Consider the following 16,759-nt stretch of genomic DNA (forward strand, 5'->3'; position numbering starts at 1 on the left):
GTGTGTGTGTGTGTGTGTGTGTATGTAATACCTATTTTAGAAAAAAAGGTGCCTTGGTGAAAATGATTCTGAAAATATTCACTTGATGCACATTATGTACAAAACCTTCTATATAAAAAAATTAAACTATTTTCAATGAAATTCCACGTTCACATCCCATCTGAAAACTGCACTTGAAAGATAAAATAGGTCTACCTAACGGTTTCTGTCTGAAATCATGGCTAAGGCAGTTCTCTTTCCAAGGGCTCTCTTTTTCACCCACTCTCTGTCACATACTAACACAAATGACACACAGATGCAACCTGACATGTCTATATATCTTATTACCTGGAGCTCTCTGTTCACTGTTAAAACGGGGGATAGTTTACTGTTGCTACAAAGAATACTTTTTTTCTTAAAATATACTGTTCCTTTATTCCAAATTAAGCACTTACTTAAGACATAGAAGAGGCTGATAAGCGACTCCATTTGGTGTCAACATCAATAGCCCTGTAAGAAAGAACTCTCTATTGGAACAGCGAGAAAAGTTTCCACTGAAATAATAGTCATCCTTCACCTGCATAGAATCAATTTGGCTTAATAGCTCTTTGCCCCCAGAACACCAGTCTGGAGTTCAAATATGCTCTTGAAGGTTCATCTCAGATATGAGGATACATAGGATAATAAAGTTGTTGAAATCGGTTTGATGAGTCTCAGCAGCCCTCATCTGGAGTAGCTGCTAAGATTAACATGGCAACAAAAACGGGCAAGACTGGGGGCAATGAAGTTGAGTTGGTCAATATTTACACCAGTAACCATTTCACTAAGTCTTTAAGCAAATACCTACAATGACTTGGTACCTTTAGCTCCTTGTTCTACAAGCACTGAGGATTTGAAGCATAAAAGGTGAAAAATGGAATACCCTTAGAAAAGGGGAACAGTCTGAGGCAAAAGTTGTAGGTCTGTAAATATATATTCTATATGCACACACAATTGTGTGTATTATCCTGTATATATTTTACATACATATTCACAAGATGCCCTGCAGTGTAGTTCAAAAGGCCTTTTATCAAGGAACAAAGTGATTCTGGTACAGGCCCTAGAGTTCATACCACCTATATAAGAAACAAATGTGCATGTATTCACGTAATGTAAACCTTATCAACAAAAACATTGCTAAAACACTAGGTTAAATAGTAGTAGGATTTACCAATCAGCGATGTAATATTTCTTACACTGAGAATCAAAATAATGAAAAATACACAACTAGGTTTCAAATACACAAGAGAAAAGTTGTTTAGCATGGCAAACAAGAACAGAGTTCAAATTTCAGAAGTAAGGAAAAACTATCAAAACTTCGTAAATCTCCTGGGATGCAATTTAGTTACTGCATCAACTTTAGAAAAATAGACTCAGAGAATGAACGATGCTGCTACGGATTCTCTCAACACATCAACCCATATGTTTATCTTTTTCCTCTTTTGTTTCCAGCTGGAGGTTTCTTCAACTGAAGGAGTTGTCCTCCTGTTTCAAAACCTGCAGAGGCAGGATTGGACACCCCAAATGTCAAACCAGCTGATGCCGTGATGCCAGGGTTGCTGAAGTTAAACCCAGATGTACTTGAGCTGCCAAAGCCTGCACTAAGACTTCCTGAGGGTTTATTTGTTGTTCCAAATCCAAATGTGGAGGCCCCTGTGGTGCTGCATCCAAAACCAGAGCTAGCTGCAAAGCCTCCAAGGTTTGAAGAACCTAGGCCACTTGACTGCAAGCCAGTGCCAATACCTGAGCCGAATGGCGCTCCAAAACTAACTCCCAGAGATGGCTGTGGCCCTGTAGCAGGCTGTTGCTGCTGTGTAAGTGTTGCAGCCATGGCAACGGCTGCTGCGTTTGGCATGTTGCTGAAAGGGGTGGGTCCAGTAGTGACTCTGGGCGCATTCTGCCACTTCTTGGCTTCTGCTCGCCTGGCTTCAAACACATCCACAGCGTCTCCCAAGAACATTTTCCTGTAGCCAAGGTACTGTTCTTTGAGCACCTTCACATTTTCATGAATAGACTGAAGTTGTGCAGCTAAAGCTACAAATGTTTGATAAATTTTCTGCATAGCCATTGACAAATCTTGAGGGGTGATATGTGAATTGTTCGCTTGGGTGGCAAGATGGTTTTCCAGTTCTTCAATCTGTTGTCTGTACTGCTGGAGCTGCACCTCAAACTGCTGAGCCAGGATTCTGAAGTAGTCAGCAGGAGCTGTATTTTCATGTTGGAGTCCAGGTGGTGTTTTCTGGGTTCTTAAAGCTATTTCATCATTTTTTAACTCCTGAGCAGTTTCTATTTTCAGTTTGTCAATACTGAGAGTGTTCCTCTGCAGCCCACTGGCAGCCAGCGACAGAAGCTGCTTCAGAGCTTTAATAACTTCCTGCACTTTAAGCATCGCTTTTGAAGACATTCTACTAATTTCTTCTTGAACTTGTTTTTGTTCCTTCACAAATTTCTGCAGGCTGTCCACGTCCTGGCAGATGACGGCAGGCAGAGTCTCGTCCTTCAGTGCTTTACTATCCTCTGGTCTTGTTCCTGTTTTATCACTCTTTTTATCCGATGAGCTGCTAAACTCTAACCCTCCAAGGCCTTCGTTGCCTGCAGATGAAGTAGCTGCTGCAGTTCCCAGAGACAGACCTAAAGCATTCTGTCCAAGTCCTGCAGGAGTCGACGTCAGAGCAGACGAGAGCGTGAGACCGCCAGCCGAGGCAGACGTGATGGGCAGCGCAAACGGTGTGGCGGACGCCGCGGGTTTGCTGAAGCCTAAGCTGAAGCCTGCCGTGGACGCAGACGTGGTGGCCGGCGGGCCTGTGTTCGTTCCTCCTAGAGTGAACCCAGTGGCAGGTTTAGATCCAAAGAGCCCGGTTCCAAAACCACCAGAAGGAGCAGATGTTGTCACTGGAGTCGCGTGCTCCCCAGAGTCCCAAAGCTGAGCCCCACAGAAGGGCTAGACGCCGCGGTCCCGAAGGAGAAACCGCCGCCCCTGCCGCTCCCGCTGGCGGCCACGGTGGAGGAGCCCAGCGTGCTGCTCCCGAAGGAGACCCCCCCCGGACATGGCTGCGGGCTCGGCGCGGTCGGCAAGCTAATGGGTCGGTTCGCCGCTCCCGCCTCAAGGCCCAAGCGGGCCGGGCAGCATCGCTCCCGCCCAGCCGCGACCTTGCGCGAACGCGGAGCCCAGCGGCCGCGAAGACCGGCCCGAGGATGTGGAGATGGCGCAACGCAGGTAACCAGCGCCCGCCCGCACGCACCTCCCCATTCATTTCTTTTTGACTACTAGGTGGCAGGCATTTTTCCAGAGTCTGGAGGTAGATTAGTGACCAGGCATTGCAAAGAGTTGTGGTGATCAGAGGGGCTTCAAAGAGGACGTTGCATTTACTTTTAGCTTTAAAGGAACTGTTACTTAAAGGTAGGGGCATATCAGTCTCCCTGGTCCTGAACTTTACCCTCCTTCCTTCCTCCCCCTGGGAGAGCCTGCAAAATTCCCCAGACTGAGAACCTGGGCCTTAATTAGTTACAGTTACTCCTGGAGTGTCTTAGATCATGTGTGCTGGGGTGGAAGGCATCTTGAGAAGTGAGCCTTAAAAGACTTCTCCAGGTGTGGTAAGGCAGGTGTAAGGGGGCAAAAGCACAGGACAGTGACCACTGCAGGCTGACTGAAAGCTGGGGACATGGAAGGGAGAGGTGGGAGCACAAAACACTAGAAAACTGGGTTGAGACCATATTGCTAAACCAAGCCATGTGAATTTAATGCTGCAGATACTGGCTTTGAGCAGGGGGCAGACACAATTCAGAGCTGGGCTTCCAAAGCCTTTGTCTGATAACCTAAGTAAGGTGGACAGGGGCTGGAGGTGCCCACGATGGACCACGTGTTGGGACTCAAGTGCCCAAATTTGGGTGATGGCTGAGCACTCACGAGGACCAGACCTTGAAGTTGCAAGAATGATACATGGTACAATAACATCAGTGAACATTTAGTAAGTACCCGTGATGAACTTGGCACTATGTCCTTTACTTGGGTAATTGTGGTTAATCCTTAGTAAATAGCTCGGTGCAAACTATCAGTCCTTTTTGCAGAGAAGAGTCTAAGCCCCTCACCCCCTACACCTGCCCCACCACCCTTGGAGATGACCAGAAAGAGGATGGGCATTTAGGTTTGGAACTCCAGGGGGAAGCTGGGGTGGACATTTCTCTTTGGGAGTAATGAGTGATATCAAGTGATTGCTGAAGTCAGGGGAAGCAGTGAATGTGAGGGACAGCAGCAGAGGGGGAAGCATCTAGGGATGCGAGAAGAGAACCAGAAGACACTGTCACAGGGAAGGCGAAGAAGAAAGAAGGCTCTGCCCGGAGGTTAAGTGACAAGGACTGAACATTGACAAATGCGTTTGAGGTTCAAGGGGTCAGAGCCAAATTCGGATGGAATGGTGAGGGCAGAGGCTCAGTGGGGTGGCCTGAGAATAGATGGGAAGTGAAAGTAGAGGCAGCAAGGAGGACACTTTCTTTGTTTTAATAAAATAATACTTTTAAAATTAAAATAGTATTACCTTCTCATCATAGACGGTCAGAAAATATCTTTTTATGCAAATGTGATTTTTTTTTAAGTTTTATTTATTTTTGGCTGAGTTGGGTCTTCGTTGCTGCACGTGGGCTTTCTCTAGTTGCGGCAAGTGGGGGCTGCTCTTCATTGCGGCACGCGGGCTTCACATTGCAGTGGCTTCTCTTGTTGCGGAGCACGGGCTCTAGGCGTGCGGGCGTCAGTAGTTGCAGCACGCGGGCTCAGTAGTTGCGACATGCAGTCCCTAGAGCACAGGGGCTTCAGTAGTTGCCGCACGTGGGCTCAGCAGTTGTGGTGCACGGGCTTAGTTGCTCTGCGGCAGGTGGGATCTTCCCAGACCAGGGATTGAACCCGTGTCCCCTGCATTGGCAGGTGGATTCTTTTTTTTTTTTTTTAGCAGGTGGATTCTTAACCACTGCGCCACCAGGGAAGTCCCCAGAACATATTTTTAAAGTATAAAAAAAATAAAACAAGTGATACCACATGAACCCATCAATTGAAGATCATCACTGATAGCATTTTAGACATTTTTATGCATTTTTGCTTATAGCAGTCATATCAATTACACAAAATTTATACTGCTTTTCCTCCCACTTTAGATTAAAATGTAAAATTTACCCGCAGTACTAGTTTGGGTGCTTTTGGCTGCAAGTATCAAAAAACCCAACTAAAAGTGGCTTGAACAATAAGGACAATTTTTATCTCACATAACAAGAAGTCCAGGGGCCAATCCAGACTGGTTAAGTTAGGGGCTCAGTTATGTCTTCAAGGACATTAGTTCCATCCCCACTTTTGCTCTGCCATCTTCAGCTGTTGGAATAGCCTCTTAGGCTGCTTACTCACAGTCCTAAAATGCCTGCCATAGTTCCAGGCATCACAGGCAAATGACAGCACCCTGGAGCACGAAAAGAGCATAGCCCTGTATATCCCGTTTTTTTGTTTGTTTTTTAAAAAAATAAACTTATTTATTTATTTATTTTTGGCTGCGTTGGGTCTTCGTTGCTGTGCGCGGGCTTTTCTCTAGTTGCGGTGAGCGGGGACTACTCTTCGTTGTGGTGTGCAGGCTTCTCATTGTGGTGGCTTCTCTTGTTGCAGAGCAAGGGCTCTAGCCACGCAGACTCAGTAGTTGTGGCATGCGGGCTTCAGTAGTTGTGGTGCACGGGCTCAGTAGTTGTGGCACATGGGCTTAGTTGCTCCGTGGCATGTGGGATCTTCCCGGACCAGGGCTTGAACCCGTGTCTCCTGCATTGGCTGGCAGATTCTTAACCACTGCGCCACCAGGGAAGTCCCTATATCCCGTTTAGACAACTAGGAAAGGCCTATTTAGAAGGCCTCCAACCTATTTCCCTCCCCATCTCAACCTGGAGCAAATCACCGTGTGACCTTGTCCATCCGCAGAGGCCAGGCGCTTTCCACTTTCTCAGACATTCTCAAGACATTCCCAGCCTAATTCCCCATTCACCCCCCTCCCCTCCCCACCCCCTGCAGACAGGCTCTGCTCAGGGGCCCTTTCTCTACTCAAACCTCCTCAACTACCACTGAGAAGGCAAAGGGGCAAAAGGGAAACTGAGGCATGAAGCAGGAGGCACACATAGGGGAGCACACACTCCGGATCCCAGCCTCCTCAGGCACACCCTGTTCCTCCTGGGGGAAACTGTCATGCCCTGCCTCCTGCCACTTAGGGTCCCTTTTCACATGCTCCTCTCCCCGACTCCTTGAGAACGGCGACCAGACTCTGCTCATATCAGTGATCCCACAGTCTCGACCCAGGGCAGTTAGGGGGGGGTCACTGAACGAATGAAGGGATGTGGGATTTCCTGATGGGTACATGGGCAGGATAGACTTGGAAGACAGGAGTAGAAGCATGTAAGGAAGCTCCAAAAAAAAAAGTGAGGGACTTCCCTGGTGGTCCAGTGGTTAAGACTCCATGCCTCGGGCTTCCCTGGCGGTGCAGTGGTTAAGAATCCACCAGCCAATGCAGGAGACACGGGTTCAAGCCCTGGTCCGGGAAGATCCCACATGCCGCGGAGCAATTAAGCCCGTGCGCCACAACTACCGAGCCTGTGTGCCACAACTACTGAGGCTGGGTGCCACAACTACTGAAGTCCGCGCACCCTGGAGCCCATGCTCCGCAACAAGAGAAGCCACCGCAATGAGAGCCCCATGCACCACAACGAAGAGTAGCCCCCAGCTCTCCGCAACTAGAGAAAGCCCGTGCGCAGCAACGAAGACCCAAGGCAGCCAAAAATAAATAAACAAGTAAATACATTTATAAAAGAAAAAAAAAGACTCCGTGCCTCCACTGCAGGGGGCACCGGTTCGATCCTTGGTCAGGTAACTAAGATCCCACGTGCCGCATGGTGCAGCCAAAAAAAAAAAAAAAGGAAGTTGACAAGCTATCTGGGCGCCTATTTAAAAAAAAACAAAGGAAGCTCCAGAAGGAGCCATGGCCCACCGCCATGTATCCTCCCTCCCACCCATCCCTCATGCTATAGAATGAGCAATTGCTAACATTTCCTGAGCACTTACTACAAGCCAGGCCCTATGTAGAATTTCATTTGATCCTCACAGGAGCGCTGTGAGATAGGCACTATCACCAGGCCCGTTTACAGATGCAAACAACTGAGGCACAGAGAGGCTGAGTTATTTGTCCAAGGTCACGTGGCTACTAAGGCACAAAAGCTAGGATTCAAAAGCAGATTGTCTGTCCCCACATGCTATATGCTTAACTACTACACGCTGCCTCCCAGGCCCCGCAGAGTCCCAAATGTGTGTGTCTGCCTCAGACTAGCCCAAATCAACCCTGCATTGCGCCCAGTTATCCCCATCCCAAGACAATGGTGGTTATGTTTGAGGAAAGCCCTTAATAACGCTGTCAAACACCAGTGAGTATTGTTATTAATGATAACATCAACAACGACTCCTCTCCCAGCCATTGCTTCCTATCTCCATCATCCACTTTCCAGCCTCCAGTAGAATCCTCTACTTGTGGTCCTCTCAGCCACACATTTAGGGTGGAGTGTGCCCATGCGCTCTGCCCCTCCCATCATGTCCTGACCCATCCTGTCCCCCTCCCTCTCCATCCTTCCTGGAGGCACCCTCACAGCATTGACACCTGCCCATTTCCCTCAGACCGTTTCCTGCTAACACCCCCTGTCCCTCCCAGCAGCCAGTGGCTTCTCCCCCAAGGGACTGGACTGATTGTTTCCCAGACCCTGGAGGGGCAGGATCTGGGATTCTGATTCCAGGCACGCCCTTCTGCTCTGCAAATTTGGGGAGTTGGTTCCAAGGCAACCTTGAAATCCAGCCACAGGAAAGCCCACAGAATACTGAATTCCAAAGAAGCTCTCTGAGAATTCCAAGTTTGAGGATTTGGAAACTCCCAGACCCCAAGTTCTAGGAATAGCCAAACCCTCAGGATACTGAGGTGGCGACCTTGGGAATTTTGATCTCAGGACTTCTGATTCCAGTCTCTTGTGGAACCTTTATTTTTCACTTCCTCAGGCCATTTGTGTGATTTCAATGTTACCAATTTTGAAAGCTGGAAGTAGATTTAAAAATCCCTCCCCAAATAGAGCAATAAAATTTCTATAAATGTTGTAAGGAGAAATTTTTTTTTAATCCTAAATATGCAGATATTTGAATATTTGTAAATCTCATTATTTTAATGCAGAGCAGTGGTGACTTAGTCAGAGCATCACTGAGAATGTGACCAATGTTTGGGCTATTAGAGATGCGAATGCCCCAAAAGGCACATGTGCAAGATTCCCCCCCAACCTATGTTTTTCCAGTTTTCCCCCCACTGGGCCCTTATATCTCTTTGTCTTAGAGTGAGTGTGAGCACAATCCTAGGGGTGAAGCTTCTGGGATATCTGGGGTGGTCGGGGAGGAGGGGTGAATTGTACAATGTCTTCTCTGAAACTCAGGAAATTCCCGGCTTAGGTCCTCCCCCGAGCCTGGCCTGGGGCCAGGGCTCCCATAGTTCCCAGGCCCAACATCACTGTCCTTCAACTGGGGCCTGAGGTCCTGCCCCCTGGCCCTGCTGGTAATGGGAAGGGGATAGAGACCCTAGGAAGCCTTCCTCTTGTGGCTCCTTCGCTGACTCTTAGTGTTTCTGTGGCAGAACAGGGCTGGTCGCCAACCTTGCTTGGCCCAGGAAGGAGTCGAAGTAGCTGGAAGGGAAGAATGAGGACTGGGGTGGGAGTGGGGGGTGGTCAGAAAGGAAAAAGTCATTGGAGGTCAGTGAACCAGCAACAAGTCAGGCTGAGTGATTAGGGTCGGATTTCACAGCCTGAGGCTTATGACTGGGGCCAGGATTGGTGGGGGAGGGGACTGAAGGAAAGGGACAGACTGACCGACAGAGTTGGGACTCTCTGTTGGGACAGAAGAGCTTACATTGAATGGTAGGGAATTGAGCGATGGGGAGGGGGACAGGGACACATGGAAGGGGTTAGCGGTTTCACGTGAGACTTGGACGGTCTGAGACATGCCTTCTCACCAGCACCTGCCACTGGAGGAACTTGCGGGGGTGGCGGGAGCCCGGGCTCCTGCACCTGCTCTCTTTTTCCAGCTCCCTTGTCTCCAGCCCCTCATCTGGCTCTTTTCTCCAGATGTCCTCTCAACGCCCCCTTTCTCTGGCTACCCTGGCCTGCTCCCCACACCCCCCCCCCCCGCCGCAAACTGCTTTCCCCAGCCCAGCCCAATTTTCCACCCCCAACTTCTCTTCCTCAGTCCCCCCAGATCAGTGGCTTCTCCAGCCTGCCTCTCCGATCGCTCTTCTCTGGCCCTGGATCCCCTAGCCCTAGCCCCGTCAGAACCCCTAAACCCTCCCCCGGCACCCTTCTCAGTCCCCCTTTCCAGCGCGACCGCTTTCCCGAGCCCCGCATCCCGCCGGAGCCCGGCACGAACCCGATTCGGAAGAGCAGCCGCTGGCTACGCGCCGTGAACAGGCTGCGGAGGGTCCGCCGCGCTCGGCAGCTGCTGGGGCTCACGAGCAGAACGAGGACCAGGAGCAGCAGCCCGCAGCTGGCGACCCACAGCCACGACGAAGGCCAGCCTTGCCAGGCCATGCTGGGGGTAGGCGCCCGAGGCCGCCCAGGGGGCGGGGCGGGGCGTTGCTAGGCGACGGCTCGGCCCAGGCCCCCACTTGGGGAACCTGAGGGGTTGGGGCCACGCCCCCTGCACCCGCAAGCTGGGGGACTGGGGGCGTTCTGGTCCGGCCCCTCCATTGGCTCGCGTTCGCACCCGCCCACTCGCCGCCCCTGGCCTGGTGCACGCCCGGAATATCACCCGGCTGCAGGCGGCCTGGCCCCGCCCCCGGCTGGCCGATCGGGAGGCGTGGCCGGAGCCGGCTTCTGATCTGCGCTAATCCCGGTATAAAATCGCTGGAGTCCGGGGCTCGGCCCCACACCCTCCCACCTTCCCCCAACGGGGAACTCTGAGAGAGGCCCTGGAATGGGCCTCTTGGCGGGAAACCGTAGCCTCATAAACTTTTTCAGCTGGAAGGAACCTGGGAGATCACATGGGTCAGCTGCCATTCATTCTTTTTATTCATTCACTAAATTACTTTTCTGTGTCCTCCTTTGTGCCAGGCACTGTGCCAGGCTCTGAGAATGCAAGGGTCAAAGACACACAATCTCTTCATTCCTGGAGCCTACAATCTAGAATCCAGCAGAGAAACAAACCAAATGAGCAAACAAATATAATTATATATGTATTTATCTATACTTACATATACGTGTATATATACACATACATAGCTACCTGTGTGTGATTACAAATTGTGGTGCTATAAAGAAATCGAACAGAAGGGGCAATGATATGGAGGACAGAGAGGGCCAATTTAGATGGGGGAGGGCCTCCCTGAGCAGGTGACATGTAAGCCATGCCCTGAAGGATAAGAAGAGGCCACAGAGGCTGAGGGAGTGATTCGACCAAGATTATACAGCAATGGATGGCAGAGGCAGGACTAGGACCCAAGGTATCCCAAGACCAGTGGGGTTTCCACCTCATTAACCACCGCCCCTCCACACCATGCTGCCTTACCAATGAGTTCTAGAAGTTGTTAAGGTCAGTGGGTTGGAAGGAATTGTAAAGACAGGTGTGGTGACCTCTACAGATTTGGGCAAACCGGAGCTAAGGTTGGGCTCTTTCTGGCTCCAGCTCTAGCCCTAGCCCAGCACAGGGAGGGAAAGAAATCTGCAAACAGTGAAGGTAGCTATCTCCCCAGCGGGGAGATAGTTGGGGAGGGAAGCAGGGGAGGCACTGCTCTTGTTTTCTTCTCTTGCTTTTTGGGCTTCGGCCTGTGCTCTGGCCTGAGAGAGGCTAGATAACCTGACCCCCAAATCACACTTTTTCTCTCCCTCTGATGTACCCTTATTAGATAGCTGAATCTAAAGACTGAGTCCCCAGTGTGGAGAGTATAGAGGTATAGGATCATTACACACAATGAACTGGAGGCCTCATTCCTCCCCCCGCCCCAAAAAAGCCAAGAGGTGGGTTAAATTATCCCCAATGAATTGTAATCCCAACACCAAATCCTGGGTTTCATTCAGTAACCCCAGACATGAAGTTTCTCTTATGTGGATACATCTTAAAGGCCGGAGCTATAGCCTGCTCCCTCCCTGTCTCCTTACCCACAATTCAGCTTCTTCTCAGTGTCTGGCACATAAAAGGCTCTCAATAAACAAAAATCAGATAGAATTGAATTAAACCCCTGTGTATGCCGCAAAAGAGGCGGGAGTGAGAAGACTGACAAGCTAGTTTGTAGAAGGCCCTTCCGGGCCAAGGGAGCTTGCATGTCTCTAAATCCGTGTCTATACATGCAAAGTGAAGAATTACAGAACCTCATCAAAAGTCACTGTGAACACACTTTTCTGCAGGTAAGGCTGTGCCAGGCATTATATTGAGAAATTAAAACACAGTCCCTGTCATCTGAAACAGGAAATGCAGGCTCAAGCATGAGCCTGCAGAGATACAGAGACGACTGAATCCTAAATCTAATCTCATGCTACACACACATTTACAAGATTATAGCTAATCATCCAAGATACATTTTAGGAAATGCAGGGAGCTGGACAAGGCTGGGGATAAGGAATGAGAGTGGGTGTTTTGGGGGACTCATGCAGGGCTAGGAAGCCACCCTCCCCTCCCCCGGCCTGTTCTGGAAGACTTCCAGAACGAATCTGCTCCAAATCTGCTTTGGTTTCACCTCCTCTCCCATGAGAATCTTCTGCCCCAGCCAGACTGATGCTTCATTATTCACCCCCTCCTACACTTTATACCTGATAATACCTCATTGCTTGCAGACATTTGGCTTGGGGGGCACTGTCAGGGTTAAGGTCTGCCTCTGTTTGGCAGATCTTTTACTTTGCTGAGATCTCCTCTCATTATCCACAGTTGTTATTGGAAACCTCAGGCCCAGCTCCAATTCCTTTGCTTTCAACAAATATGCTTTTTAGGGTAAATAATTTCTGTGCCCACCCACCCCTCCACCCCTTTTCTCACTCTATATAAGCAAACTCGAGTACCTCCTTGCCTAAAAAACTTCTCTTGGGGCTTCCCTCGTGGTGCAGTGGTTAAGAATCTGCCTGCCAACGCAGGGGACAAGGGTTCAAGCCCTGGTCCGGGAAAATCCCACATGCCACGGAGTAGCTAGACGCCTGTGCCACAACTACTGAGCCTGCGCTCTAGAGCCCGCGAGCCACAACTATGGTGCTCACGTGCCACAGCTACTGAAGCCCACGCACCTAGAGCCCGTGCTCCGCAACAAGAGAAGCCACCGCAATGAGAAGCCCGTGCACCACAACAAAGAGTAGCCCCCGCTCGCCGCAACTAGAGAAAGCCCACACGCAACAACGAAGACCCAACGCAGCCAAAAATAAAATAAAGAAATTAAAACAAAACAAACTTCTCTTGACCTTGGGTCCCTATCTAGATTCTGTTCTGCCTTTATCTTAACACAATCTAGTTTCCTGAAAGACTGTTTCCGTGGGTGTGGTAGACTGATTGCATTTCGGTTCTCAATTCTTCATCTCTCCCTGAAAACACACCCTTCACCATGTGACTATGCACCATCTCCATGGAGGTGAAATATTTCTCCCGCACCACTGATGTTGGGCTTGACCTTGTGACTTGCTTTGGCCAATGGAATGATACAAGCAGAGGTCTTAAATGTGCTATTACAGTTGAACTTGGTCTCTGTAGCCATGCCTTTCACCATGAGAACATCCCTCGGGTAGTTAGTTGCTGGTTTAAGGAGAGTGAAAGACACATGGAAGTGACCTGATCCCACTCACAGCTTGGAAGCCAGCCCAGCCTAGATGAGCTGAAACTTAACCTGCCCACAGGGGCACGAATGAGAAGTACATGCTTGTTGTTGTATGCCCCTCAGTTTTGGATTTGCTTGTTATGCGGCATTATTGCAACAATAGCTAACACTGACAGTGGGAAGCAGAAAGATTAGTTATTAGTGGTGCTGAAAGCAAGGTGCTTAGATAACTGATTAGCTATTTGGAAAAGAGCAATTTAGACCCATGCTTCACAGAATACACCAAAATAAATGCCAGGTGAATTAAAGTGCTAAGGACATAAAATTAAAACATAGCAAATTAGAAGAAAATTAAATACATGTCCAATCTCTGGACAGTGGAAGACTTTCTAGGGCTAAAAGCAATATAAGTGTTTTTCTAATTTTCTTTAATAGGCATATGTTACTCTTAAACCCAGACAAAAAGCAACTGAAGACTTAACAAGGGACAGAATTACTCTTCTGGTTCCTTAAAAAAAAATTTAACCTTTATGTTATGAGATAATATGAACAAAAGAAAAAGCCAAAAAAAAAATTTTGTGGAAAATACTTGTCTCAAATTTGTCAAAAAGTTAATCTACTTAATATATAAAGACCTTAAATAAATGAGAGAACACAGACCCCCAATTAATAAAGGGATAAATGGCTAATATATACATGAAAAAATGTTAAACCTCAAAAGAATCAAGGAAATGCAAGCTAAACAATGAGATAAGATTTTCATCTATCAAAATAGCAGAGATTAAAGACAGTAATACAATTCTGAAGGCGTCTAAGAATATGGGAAGATGAGTATTTATACATTACTTCTGGAGGTATCAACTGGCACAGTTTTCTAGAAAGCAATTCCCAACATGCATCAAGGCTTTAAAAATATTCATATCCTTTGACTCAGTAATTCCTTTTTAGCCACCTGCCCAAAAGATCTGCCCCAAATATATCATTTGAAATGTACACAATGGTGACGTTGTAAACAGCCAACAGGTCCGGCAGTAAGGGAAGAGTTAAGGTTCTGCGAACATCTGTGCAGCTTTAAAATGGTGTTTATAGTTAAAACCCAATGTATTGCATGATCCTGGACCAGAAAAAGGACGCTGGGGGACAACTGGTAACATTTGAGTAAAGACGGTAAAGGGATTTTTAGAATTGTATCAATGTTAATTTCCTGGTTTTGATACTAACACTCTAGTTAAAAGTAAGAAGTGAACATTTGGGGAAGCTAGGTGTCAGGTGTATGGGACCTCCTTGTACTTTTTTGCAACTATTTTGTAAGCCTGAAATGACTTCAGAATAAAAAGTTAAAAAAAAACAAAACAGAATACACACATATAGAACAGTGTTCATATGTCGATAAACACTGTTTTTAAAAAACAATACAAGGGACTTCCCTGGTGGTCCAGTGGTTAAGACTCTGCGCTTCCACTGCAGGGCGCATGGGTTCAATCCCAGGTGTGTCTGAGGGGAGGAGATCCCGCAAGCCAGCGAGGCCAATAATTAATTAATTAATTAATTAATTAATGCTTGACATAGTGCCTGGTACAACTAAGCATTCAATAAATTAAAAAAAATAGAGGTGTGGCAGATCCTGTTGGATGATTAATACCCATTCTCCAACTCTCCCTTTTTTCCTTGCTAACCCCTGTTTTGCCTATGAACAGTCATAGCTTCCAAGTGAGCCCCTCCCCAGCCCTGGTGGGTGGATCCTGATTGGTCCAAGCCAACTGGCGCTCTCATTGCCCTGCCAAATGATTGGTTAGACCGAGGAATATGACGCAATTCTTGACATCAGATAATAATAGCAAATATTTTTAGAGCACAAATCATGTGCCAAGCATTGTTCTAAGTGCTTTACACAGATTGTCAGTTCTCATGACAACCTTATGAATCAAACACGGGTATAATTCCCATTGGCAAAGAACACCAAGGCACCAAGAGATCAAGTCAGTTGCTCCAGGTCACACGGTGATTTGCTCCAGGTTGAGATGGGGAGGGAAATAGGTTGGAGGCCTTCTAAATAGGCCTTTCCTAGTTGTCTAAACGGGATATAGGGACTTCCCTGGTGGCGCAGTGGTTAAGAATCTGCCAGCCAATGCAGGAGACACGGGTTCAAGCCCTGGTCCGGGAAGATCCCACATGCCGCGGAGCAACTAAGCCCATGTGCCACAACTACTGAGCCCGTGCACCACAACTACTGAAGCCCGCATGCCACAACTACTGAGTCTGCGTGGCTAGAGCCCTTGCTCTGCAACAAGAGAAGCCACCACAATGAGAAGCCTGCACACCACAACGAAGAGTAGTCCCCGCTCACCGCAACTAGAGAAAAGCCCGCGCACAGCAACGAAGACCCAACGCAGCCAAAAATAAATAAATAAATAAGTTTATTTTTTAAAAAAACAAACAAAAAAACGGGATATACAGGGCTATGCTCTTTTCGTGCTCCAGGGTGCTGTCATTTGCCTGTGATGCCTGGAACTATGGCAGGCATCTTAGGACTGTGAGTAAGCAGCCTAAGAGGCTATTCCAACAGCTGAAGATGGCAGAGCAAAAGTGGGGATGGAACTAATGTCCTTGAAGACATAACTGAGCCCCTAACTTAACCAGTCTGGATTGGCCCCTGGACTTCTTGTTATGTGAGATAAAAATTGTCCTTATTGTTCAAGCCACTTTTAGTTGGGTTTTTTGATACTTGCAGCCAAAAGCACCCAAACTAGTACTGCGGGTAAATTTTACATTTTAATCTAAAGTGGGAGGAAAAGCAGTATAAATTTTGTGTAATTGATATGACTGCTATAAGCAAAAATGCATAAAAATGTCTAAAATGCTATCAGTGATGATCTTCAATTGATGGGTTCATGTGGTATCACTTGTTTTATTTTTTTTATACTTTAAAAATATGTTCTGGGGACTTCCCTGGTGGCGCAGTGGTTAAGAATCCACCTGCTAAAAAAAAAAAAAAAGAATCCACCTGCCAATGCAGGGGACACGGGTTCAATCCCTGGTCTGGGAAGATCCCACCTGCCGCAGAGCAACTAAGCCCGTGCACCACAACTGCTGAGCCCACGTGCGGCAACTACTGAAGCCCCTGTGCTCTAGGGACTGCATGTCGCAACTACTGAGCCCGCGTGCTGCAACTACTGACGCCCGCACGCCTAGAGCCCGTGCTCCGCAACAAGAGAAGCCACTGCAATGTGAAGCCCGCGTGCCGCAATGAAGAGCAGCCCCCACTTGCCGCAACTAGAGAAAGCCCACGTGCAGCAACGAAGACCCAACTCAGCCAAAAATAAATAAAACTTAAAAAAAAATCACATTTGCATAAAAAGATATTTTCTGACCGTCTATGATGAGAAGGTAATACTATTTTAATTTTAAAAGTATTATTTTATTAAAACAAAGAAAGTGTCCTCCTTGCTGCCTCTACTTTCACTTCCCATCTATTCTCAGGCCACCCCACTGAGCCTCTGCCCTCACCATTCCATCCGAATTTGGCTCTGACCCCTTGAACCTCAAACGCATTTGTCAATGTTCAGTCCTTGTCACTTAACCTCCGGGCAGAGCCTTCTTTCTTCTTCGCCTTCCCTGTGACAGTGTCTTCTGGTTCTCTTCTCGCATCCCTAGATGCTTCCCCCTCTGCTGCTGTCCCTCACATTCACTGCTTCCCCTGACTTCAGCAATCACTTGATATCACTCATTACTCCCAAAGAGAAATGTCCACCCCAGCTTCCCCCTGGAGTTCCAAACCTAAATGCCCATCCTCTTTCTGGTCATCTCCAAGGGTGGTGGGGCAGGTGTAGGGGGTGAGGGGCTTAGACTCTTCTCTGCAAAAAGGACTGATAGTTTGCACCGAGCTATTTACTAAGGATTAACCACAATTACCCAAGTAAAGGACA

General features: G+C 48.0%; 1 pseudogene across 1 annotated transcript; it reads right to left on the bottom strand.

Annotated features, from left to right (window-relative positions):
• Positions 1–268: 268 nt before the first annotated feature.
• On the bottom strand, positions 269–9,633 carry LOC309663521 (nucleoporin p58/p45 pseudogene; annotated as a pseudogene). Its single transcript has 2 exons — positions 9,403–9,633; positions 269–3,168 (listed from the first exon to the last, which is right to left on the bottom strand). The product of its transcript is annotated as a nucleoporin p58/p45 pseudogene (transcript).
• Positions 9,634–16,759: the final 7,126 nt, after the last annotated feature.

This window comes from Balaenoptera physalus, assembly GCF_965194825.1.
Source record: "Balaenoptera physalus genome assembly, contig: SUPER_6_unloc_2, whole genome shotgun sequence".
NCBI classification, from domain to species: Eukaryota; Metazoa; Chordata; class Mammalia; order Artiodactyla; family Balaenopteridae; genus Balaenoptera; species Balaenoptera physalus.